Below are 9,255 nucleotides of genomic sequence, written 5' to 3' on the forward strand. Positions count from 1 at the left end.
ATGGGCTATATGCGAACAGGCTGTTAACAGGCTTTCCATGGGCCGGCCGCCACTGAGGGAGTCCTGGACTAGGGGTTGTCCGGATAGCCGAACTATCATCATTGGCCAGACTCCAAGACTATGAAGATACAAGATTGAAGACTGCGTCCTATGTCCGGATGGGACTTTCCTTGGCGTGGAAGGCAAGCTTGGCGATACGGATATGTGGATCTCCTACCATTGTAACCGACTCTGTGTAACCCTAGCCCTCTCCGGTGTCTATATAAACCGGAGGGTTTTAGTCCATAGGACAGATAACAATCATACCATAGGCTAGCTTCTAGGGTTTAGCCTCCTTGATCTCATAGTAGATCTACTCTTGTACTACCCATATCATCAATATCAATCAAGCAGGAGTAGGGTTTAACCTCCATCGAGAGGGCCCGAACCTGGGTAAAAACATCGTGTCCCTTGTCTCCTGTTACCATCCGCCTAGACGCACAGTTCGGGACCCCCTACCCGAGATCCACCGGTTTTGACACCGACATTGGTGCTTTCATTGAGAGTTCCTCTATGCCGTCGCCATCAGGAAGGATGCCTCATCCCATCTTTAAAGACGGTACCGTCGCCAAAGGAGCTTTGGCCATCGGCCAAACTATCCGGCTAGGTGGTTTTCTTATGACCGCTTGTTCACCCGCCGCGCCGACGATGACCTCTCGGGTCATCAAAAGCAATCTTCATGTCAACTCGGAACTCGTTGAGCAGCTAGATCCGATGGAGCTCTCTTCCGTAAACGAGCTCTTGGATCGCATCGCTGCCCTGGGAGTCGCTACAGACTATGATCAGATCGGGCCTAAAGCCGATCTGAGAGAGATCAACTCTCCCCAAGCTACCCACCACGTTGCTGTGGTGGAGGAACAGCACGGCGACTCTTCTTCTACATTAAGGACAAGCCGTGTCCGAATTCCCGACCCCTCCATGCCGGATTCCCGTGGAGGGATGGACGCCAATCAAGCCCTCAACCTAAAGTCAGGCAGCGGCCGGATTCGTTGGACAACATCCAACAAGCCGAACTTCCAAGTTCAGAGACTTTCCGGCCCCTGAGTCTCAGATTGGACGCGGTTCTGAATTTAATTCCACCCGCCCACCCAAACACAAGCGATCTATCCCGAATCCGGCAAGAGCCCGCTGAAACAGTACATCATTACTGGGCCAGATTACTCCTGGTTATGGACAGGATAAAGGACTGCCGTGAGGAAAGCGCAATTTCAATTTTCTGCAATAATTGCACGGACAAAGTAATCATGAACGCCATAAGTCGTCGCGAAATTACACGTTTCGCCGACCTGGCGTCCATAGTACAAAAGTACTGTGCGATGGAGAGTGCCTGGAAAACCGAAACCAAATTTTGGGACAATCCGGCTCCGAACACATCCCTAGTGCGAAATAAAAGGTGCATCATATTCATGCACCTGGGTTAAAAACCAAAAAGCAAAAAACCCCTAAAGGGAACGGAACCGTACTGGAGGGATGGCTCAACGGAACTTGCAAAATTCATAGCATAGAGGGCGCCACTCCAACGCATAGCCTTCGAGCATGTTGGATACTACGGCAGGTGGCCAAAAGTGGCGAAGAGCTTCTAGCCCCAGAGAACCAGCCCAGCAGTACCAGTACGGTATTAACAGTCTTCAAGACTTTCGCATCAAATAATATGCGGAAACAAACACTCCGCAGCCTCGCCGAAGTCTACCAAGTAGCAACAATAAATCCATGGAGCGACACGGCTATTACCTTGAACGCCAGTGACGAACCTAAATTCCGAACAGCCCGAGCACCAGCCGCATTGGTACTCAGTCCAATAGTGGACGGCTTTCGCCTTACCAAGGTACTCATGGATGGCGGCAGTGGATTAAACCTCATCTACGAGGAAACCCTTCGAAAAATGGAAATACACTGGAGCCGCATTGAGCGAAGCAGCACAACCTTTAGAGGAATAATCCCTAGTCGGGTAGCACGTTGCATAGGAAAAATTACACTGGATGTGGTGTTCGGCTCGCCGGACAATTACAGGTCCAAAGAGGTCACATTCCAAGTGGCCCCGTTCAACAGCGGATATCACGCTTTACTAGGGCGAGAGGCATTCACAATTTTTCAAGCTATACCCCATTACAGGTACATGAAGCTCAAAATGCCCGGGCCCAATGGAATCATTACTCTTGTCAGTGATCCGGACATAGCACTCCACACCGAAAATAAGACGGCCACACTAGCCCTAGAGGCACTATCCGAAGCCCTAGCAGCCGAGGAACTCACTGCGCTGTGCTCCATGGTGAACAGGGATGACGTGATGCTCGATAAGAGATCCAAGTCCACCTCTTTTAAGCCAGCTGACGAAATAGTCAAATTCCAAGTCCATCCAACGGACCCCACAAAGACGGCCTCCATTGGGGCACAGTTAAACCCCGATGTAGACGCCGCACTACGAGAATTCCTTCGGGAAAATTGGGACATCTTTGCCTGGCACCCTTCAGACATGCAAGGAATCCCACGCAGGCTAGCAGAGCACAGCCTAAATATCCTAAAAGGATTTAAGCCAGTCAAACAGGCTCTTCGGTGATTTTCCGAACCCAAAAGACACGCAATGGGAGAGGAGCTAGCCAAACTATTAGAAGCTGGATTCATCAGAGACATAAAACATCCGGACTGGCTAGCAAACCTGGTAATGGTACCAAAGAAGGACAAATCCTGGCGCCTGTGTGTCGATTTCAAGGACCTTAACAAGGCTTGTCCAAAGGATCCTTTCCCCCTTCCACGCATCGATCAAATTATAGATGCTACCGCAGGACATGATTCATTGTGCTTCCTTGACGCATACTCCAGCTACCATCAAATCAAGATGGCGGAGCCAGACCAAGCCGCAACGGCATTCATCACTCCATACGTACCATTCTGCTTCAACACAATGCCCTTCAGGCTCAAAAACGCCGGCGCAACATATCAGCGCATGATTCAGACATGTCTGGCAACCCAGATCGGCAAAACAGTGGAGGCATACGTAGACAATGTGGTCGTCAAGTCTAAACACGTTGAAACTCTAGTAGACGACTTGAGGCTCACATTTGACAACCTCCGAGCATATGATATTAAGCTCAACCCGGAAAAATGTGTTTTCGGCGTACCAGCCGGAAAGCTCTTGGGCTTCATTGTATCCGGTAGAGGAATTGAAGCAAACCCAGCCAAGATCCGAGCTCTGTCTCAATTGGATATCCCAAAAGACCTCAAGAAAATACAAAAATTGACTGGATGCGTGGCGGCTCTAAGCCGCTTCATCTCCCGCTTGGGAGAAAAGGCATTACCCCTTTATCGCCTCCTCCGGCGCACCGAACACTTCGAATGGACGGATGCCGCCACGGCCAGACTCGAAGAAATAAAGGCCATATTGGCAACAAATCCGGTCCTGGCCGCACCCAACTTGGGCGAACCAATGTTATTATATATCGCGGCAACACATCAAGTTGTAAGCGCGGTGCTCGTCGTCGAACGAGAAACAGAAGGGCACAAATTCCCTCTTCAAAAACCAGTGTACTACGTATCCACTGTCCTAACTCCATGCAAGTCCCGGTATCCACATTATCAAAAGATAGCGTACGCGGTGTTCATGGCATCCCGGAAGCTGCGACACTACTTTCAAGAGTGTTCGATAACAGTAGCCTCCGAAGTACCACTTAACGACATTATAAACAATCGCGACGCGATGGACAGGATTGCAAAATGGGCCATTGAGCTCCTACCATTCGACATAACCTACAAACCACGGCGAGCCATCAAGCCGCAAATTTTGGCTGACTTCATCGCCGAATGGACTGAAGCCGAACTCCCTAAAGAGTACGGCGCATATTCTAACTGGATCATGCACTTCGACGGCTCCAAAATGTTGGCCGGCCTGGGGGCTGGCGTCGTCCTGACGTCCCCAACCAGGGACATAGTTAAATACGTACTTCAGATAATGTACACGGACTCCAACAACGCAGCCGAATACGAGGCCCTTCTACATGGCCTCCGGATGGTGGTCTCCATGGGCATTAAACGCCTAGAGGTGCGAGGGGATTCGAACCTCGCGATATCCCAAATAAATGGAGACTTCGACACCAAGGATCCAAAAATGGCAGCTTACTGTAACGCTGTTTTGAAAATGTCAGCTCGGTTTGAAGGGCTCAAATTTCACCATATAGCCCGGGATAATAATCAAGCGGCGGACGTATTGGCACGCATCGGCGCAAAGCGTGATGGCATCCCCCCCCCCCAATATCTTCCGGGAACGGCTTTTTAAGCCATCCGTACTATGGGAAGGGGAGTCCGGACATAACAATCCGGACCCAACCGCACTACCCGACACCGTACACTGACACAATCAGCGGTTCTGCCAATGAAACAACACCTTCAGCCCACGAAATAATGGCAGTCATTGCCCCATGGACCGAGCCATTCCTAACTTACCTAACTAAGCAAGAACTTCCCGAGGACCAAAATGAGGCCCGCTGCATAGTACGGCGCTCTAAAGCCTATAAGGTCCATGAGGGAGAGCTTTATAAGAAAAGCACAACCGGAGTCCTTCAAAGGTGCATATCCGAAGAGGAAGGGCGAAATCTTCTGGATGAAATTCATGCCGGACTCGGTGGGCACCACACCGCAGCCCGGGCCCTTGTAAGCAAGGCCTTCCGTACAGGATTTTATTGGCCAACAGCCCGGACAGACGCTCAGGATTTAGTCCAACGATGCGTCGGTTGCCAGCTCTTTGCTAACAAAAGCCACATGCCACCCACCGCCCTGAAAACTATACCCATCACCTAGCCGTTCGCGGTCTGGGGCTTGACATGGTTGGACCCCTTAAAGGGGGAACCCACAAGCAAAAATACCTATTGGTCATGGTGGATAAATTCACCAAATGATAGAGGCCAAGCCAGTTAAGACGGACGAATCCGGACCTGTGATAGACTTCATATCTGGGGTAGTACACCGTTACGGTATCCCCCACAGCATCATCACTGATAACGGCACAAACTTCACGGCCGATGAGGTTAAACTCTGGTGCAAAAACATGGGCATTAAGCTCGACTACGCTTCAGTCTATCACCCTCAAACCAACGGTCAAGTCGAGTGAGCGGCATTAAACCTAGACTAGTGCGGTCCCTAAGGAATCTAACACGCACTGGGTAGAGGAGCTCGACTCCGTACTCTGGGGGCTGCGGACCACGCCGAATCGTACTACCGGATTCACACCATTTTTCATGGTGTACGGCGCAGAGGCAGTCTTGCCCTGCGACATAATTCATGACTCACCTCGTGTGCGCATGTACGAAGAAAGATAAGCCGAGCTGGATCGGCAGGACAGTTTGGACGCCTTAGAGGAAGAACGCGACGTGGCAAAAGCTCGTTCCGCATTCTATCAACAGCAGGCTCGAAGATATCAAAGCAGAGAAGTACGGGCCAAAACTTACAATGTTGGCGAACTCGTTCTACGCCTGCCGGACAAGAAAAAGGACAAACTCAAGCCCAAATGGGAAGGTCCCTTCATCATCGACCAAGTCCTGACCGGCGGAGCATACCGGCTGCGAAATGCATCGGACAACCGACTCGAGCCGAACCCATGGAACGCAGCCCGTCTCCGAAGATTCTACGCCTAGCGCCGAACACAGAGTTCGTCTTCTTCCTCCGTCCACATTTTATACTTTAGTTGTCTTTTGTTTCTCTCTTTCTCCTTCCTTTTTCCTTAAAGCCTTTAAAGGCCGATCTACGCATTGTTCGCACACACTTGACGTGCTGCTCGCACTCATTATACCTGGGGGCTTCTTTCGCAGAAGCTTATTTATACGGGCTTCATGCCCAACACATGCGTCAAACTTCCGCATGTACCTTTTATTCACCATTATATGCATCGATATGACTTAAGTTTTGGCCAAGCTGGGTTGCCTGGCTCCTGTGCTTACCCCTACGTTCCCGATTGTTCGGCTAGGAGGTAAAGGGAGCACCTCTGCGATTGTTACTGCCGGGTCAGCCGGATGTGTACCTCAGACTGGGTGAAGACGAAAGCTAGTGTTCTTAAGGGAATATTCGGTCGGTGACTTAAAAGATGATTTCTTACCTATTTATTCATCTGCCCCCAGATGCTCTCCTGCTTTTTTCGTAGTCCAGACATGCACTTTAGGGCATGCCTCCCAGGGAAAGGAACCCCTAACAGAACTATTCTCCCTGGAAGATGTTTCTTACTAACCATGTAATATAACATAACTAGTTGGGCACTTGTCTGATAAAGCACTAATGAACCCTACGCCTGGTCTCCACGCATGCCCCGGTTTTTCTATAACCGCGAGGGTATTCGGACACACTCCGGACTGTCGGGTCCCGAGGTTGAAGCGAAAAGGTCCGCAATGACAAACGATCTACAATCCGGCTAGAAGGCATTTTACATGTCATTTTAAATTACAAAGTCAACTCGACTGATTGTATTCCTCTTCAATACCATCTAGCAGGCTGTCTAGTTTACAGTCCCGCTGGGAATACTTTGCGGCCATCTCTACTTGGCCGTACATTAAGCTCACAGGGATCTCCTTCCCATCGGGCCCCAAAGGCCCGACCTCGGCCATGTGGTTCGGGTCGGCCTTCGTGTACCTTGTCTTCACCATGGCCCAGGCCTCCCTGGCGCCTTGACGGCAGGCCGATATCTTCCACAGACGGAAGCGCCGCCGAGCTCCCTGAAGCTTCTCCACAAGCCCTCCAAGACCCTTGGGTAGGGAGACAGACGGCCATAAGGCCTGGGCGACGCCGCTCATCACCTGCCGAACTCGTTCGTGCAGCTGCAACAACTCGGGAAGCTGGTCACCCGTTGAACCGGGCATTTCCTCTGCAGGACGGCCTATGAGCATACCTACAGACATATTCTGGTTAATCTACTTCCTCGCCGAACTCTTGTTCCCAAAAGTTCGTTCAAGCACTTACTGTAAATGCCGCGACGAAGCCGCGGATTCTCCTTCACGGAGTAAGACAGCTGGACCCGAACATCTTTTAGTTCCTTGCCCAGCTGAGTGTTGGCATCTTGGAGGTTATTCTTATCCTGCCGCACCCTTGTCAGCACCTTCTCGCCGGCCTTTAGCTGGCGTAGTAGCTTCTACCTGTCCGGATCTAGTCCGGCACCATCTGCAATATTATTGTCAGATTTATACACGCGCCACACTTTGCAAATTACTTATCTTTCGAAGTATGTATTACCAGAGGGGGTCTCTGTGGCTCCCCCTGCGGCGGCTAGCGCGGCCTCAAGTTAGGCCTTGCACTCTTGCAGCTCCTGGGACACGTGGGTATTCTTCTCCGTAAGATCCTGCACAACAAATGATCCTTAAATTAGTTATTCTAACTATTTTAAGTCTCGGGGGCTACTGGCATATATAACTGTCAAAATTACTCACGCGTATGTCTTTTACATACTGCTCCATGGCTTTGGCTAGACCATCTTGAGCAGCACGGAGGTGCGCATCACCCGAATTAAAGGCATTTAACGCCTCGGGGGAGAAGCATGTGTCGCGAAGAACTGTCCGGCGGTGCCTGTGATTCATGGCGCTCTCTGCCTCAGATCTGGTGGCGGACAACCTATTGGCGTCCTTCGTTGGAGGAGCACCCGACGCGCGCCTTGCGTTCGCCTCCCCCTCCGGACCTGGTGTTGGAGCCTGGCTGGTGGAGGCGGGATTGGCAACCTCTCCGGGCACAGTCCGGCGAGCGCTCTTTCTCCTGAGAAAACCACAAGCGTTAGTAGGCCTTCCAGGAATCTTTTCCGGAAACATGAGGGTGCATCGTACCGTTGCGTCGACGTCTCGATTCGCGCCGCACTCCTTTTCCGCCTGCTGGGCCGAGCTGCCCCTTGTTGGTCAGCCGCCGCAGGTTTGGCTTCCCTCCTCAAAGGCACCTCCTACGGAGTACCATTAGTATACGGTGGTCAGAAATAAGCATGGATGAGTCGTGGTATCAGGACTCCGGTCACGGTTACTTGGGAAGCCGGAGATAAACCGGGGTAGTCGGCCGTAATGGCAACCAAAGCATTGTCGATGCTAAGTTGGTGGAACACCCCCTCAATCAGCTCCACCTTTATGTCCGGATCCTCTTCGGAGGACGGATCGAGGGATCGCTCCGGATCCTCGGGTTGTGGAGCCGGGCTGTGTATATTCTCTACGGCCCGGCGCAGTTCCTGCGTCAAAATCATAAAGTGAGACACTTAACTTTGGGACAAGGATCGGATAGACAAACGTCCGCTTACCCAGCTCCGAGGGTTGTTCATCGAAAATCCATTCAATGGACTCGCGCAGAGGAAGTCCTCCTTCTCCCCCTTGTACAAGCCGGACAGGATCTTCACCAGATCAGCAACCGATCCTGGCCCCTTGCGGCCATGGCGGGTGGCGTCATCCTCCCCGTTGAAATCCCACATGGGGTGGCCCCTGTATTGAAACGGCTGCGCCCCTCGCATGATGCATGTGGCCATGACTCCAATCATAGTCAATACAGAATGAGCCAATAGCCATATTCGGCCCATCAGATATTGAGCGTCCCCATCATTCTCCCGTTGAGGGCTCTGCGGGCGCCAACTCAGGCGTTTCTTTAGAGGAGCGTGGCTGAACTCCGGGAGGCCGATCCGAACTAGGTCCGGCAGCGGGGCGTCCTCCATGTAAAACCATTCCGAAGGCCAGTCTTCGGACGCCTTCTTCGGGGTTCCGGATAGATATCCGGTCCCGGCGATGCGCCATATTTCGGCTCCGCCCACTTGATATATCTACCCCTCGTGAGAATGGGGTACGAGGCAAAATAATCTCTTCCATAGCACGAAATGGGCCTCGATGCCCAAGAACAGCTCGCAAAGGGCCACGAAGCCCGCGATGTGCAGAATGGAGGCAGGCGTGAGGTGGTGAAGCTGGAGCCCATAGAACTCCAGGAGCCCCCGGAGAAACGGATGTATGGGAAATCCGAGTCCCCTTATTAGATAAGGGACGAAGCATACCCGCTCTCCTTTGGAGGGATTGGGGACGCTCTCTGCCTGCTTTCCGCCCTTGTAGGTGGCCAGTCCGGCTCGAACCGGAACCATGAAGGCTGGGGGAAGATATCCCTCTGCTTGGAGCGTCACCAGCTCGCTATGCGGGACTGAACATCTCCCCCAATCTCCTGGCTGAGGGCTGGGAGCACGAGAGGAGGAGCCGCGTCGACTGTCCATGATGGAGTGGATTTTTGTCAGAGGCGCTT

Source organism: Triticum dicoccoides, chromosome 2B (genome assembly GCF_002162155.2).
Source record: "Triticum dicoccoides isolate Atlit2015 ecotype Zavitan chromosome 2B, WEW_v2.0, whole genome shotgun sequence".
Lineage (NCBI taxonomy): Eukaryota > Viridiplantae > Streptophyta > Magnoliopsida > Poales > Poaceae > Triticum > Triticum dicoccoides.